This window comes from Gossypium hirsutum, unplaced genomic scaffold (assembly GCF_007990345.1).
Source record: "Gossypium hirsutum isolate 1008001.06 unplaced genomic scaffold, Gossypium_hirsutum_v2.1 scaffold_440, whole genome shotgun sequence".
Classification (NCBI taxonomy): Eukaryota; Viridiplantae; Streptophyta; class Magnoliopsida; order Malvales; family Malvaceae; genus Gossypium; species Gossypium hirsutum.
In genome coordinates, this window is record NW_024403029.1 from 4,084 (window position 1) to 5,769 (window position 1,686).

At 37.1% G+C, this 1,686-nt stretch overlaps 1 long non-coding RNA gene across 1 annotated transcript; it reads left to right on the forward strand.

Annotated features, from left to right (window-relative positions):
• Nucleotides 1-311: 311 nt before the first annotated feature.
• LOC107939579 (uncharacterized) lies at nucleotides 312-860 on the forward strand. The gene is made up of 2 exons (XR_001695151.2): nucleotides 312-551; nucleotides 633-860. It is a non-coding gene; the product is annotated as an uncharacterized lncRNA (long non-coding RNA).
• Nucleotides 861-1,686: the final 826 nt, after the last annotated feature.

The window sequence follows — 1,686 nt, forward strand, 5'->3', positions numbered from 1 at the left end:
ATGGAAGTTTAGTTTTTGGTAGAAATGCTTTATCTCCTGAATATTTCTTATTATAGCTCCAATAATCGAATTATGTTTGTCTGTGTTCTAGCATTTTTTTATAACAGTTCTTGAATCTCCATTTATGACGCAATCATGAAAACCCAATAAAATTCCTAACGTTACTACTTGTTCTCCTACATGCGCTTCCGACGCAAACGGTGAGGCAACATTTTCATGGATGATCGATTTCGAGACCAAAATATCCCTTACGTGTTTCTAACTAGCAACCTCGATGTGGATCTGGAGAGTTGTTGATTGAAAGCCCATCAAAAGAAATGACTACCCTCGTTCGCCGATCTTCATGAGTAAAAACCCTTCCTGTATCAAAGATAAGTAGTTTCTCTTCTAAGCTTTGCAACTCTGAAATATAACTATTTATTTGTCGTGAGATCTCTCTTCTTGTTCTATCTTTACTCTCATAAAGCAATTGATTCCTGTTTGACCAGATAAGCCAAAGCCCGTAGCTAAATAGTCTGCACTGCTCTCTTGTTCCTTGATTGAAAACTCGGGTAAACCACTCCCAAATGCTCTGAATATTATTATTAAGCACCCAGAGAAATCTAGATACTCCCAAACTTCCGTCGTTACAGGACACATTTTGAAAACATGATTGCTATCCTCCTCAGACTGTCGACATCTGGGACACCAGACTTCATTTGTAACTCACCTCAATTTAAGATTAGCAAGCATAGGGACATAATTCCAGGAAATTTTCCAGATTGTAATGTTAATTTTCAAAGGGATGTGTAAATCCCATAGTTTTCTGTAGAAAGTTACATTTTCGGCCTGTATAATATTATTACTAGGAATCTGAGTAATCTTTGTAATAGTTTATAGGCACTTCTAACTGAAAATATGCCTAATGGTTTTCCACCCCAAACTTGGAAATCATCATGTACAGACCTTGCCAAAGGGATTAGCAGAATGTTCTTTCCAATACCCGCATCAAAGGTATTAAAAATTAGATCCGCTTTCCTTGTTCTACTTTCGGCCTCAATCAAATCAGAGACTAACTCAATATATGCATTTCCTCTTGATGCTGTAATGTATTTTCTTCATAACTCAGTATCCAAAGATCGTCCCAGATGGAGATACGATCCCCTTACCGATTCTCCAGCACAAGCCTTTTTCCAGCACTCCTATAGCTGACCAGATACTTCTCCAGGTAAGTGAAGGTAGGTTCCCTAATCGCGCATCTAAAAAATCTGTCGACGGATAATACTTGGCTTTTAAAACTTGAGCTAACAACGAATCTGGATAAGTAATTAAACACCAACCCTGCTTAGCTAGTAACGCGATATTAAATTTGTCAAATTCTCGGAATCCAATACCTCATTCTTCCTTGAAAGAACATAAATCCTTCCATGCAAACTAATGAATTCCTTTCTTATCCCTACTTTTTTACCATTAGAAAATTAATATTAATCTCTCCAAACCCGTACAAAAGGACTTAGGAAGTAGAAAGCATGACGTAGAATAAGTTGGAATGGATTGAAAAGCTGCCTTAATAAAAACCTCCTTTCCTCCTTAGGAAAGATGTTTAACACTCCAATTATCTATTCTCTGTTGAATCTATCTTTCAAGTTTTGGAAAGACGCTTTCTTCCTCTTCCCCACTAAATTAGGTAAACCCAAGTACCGTTCA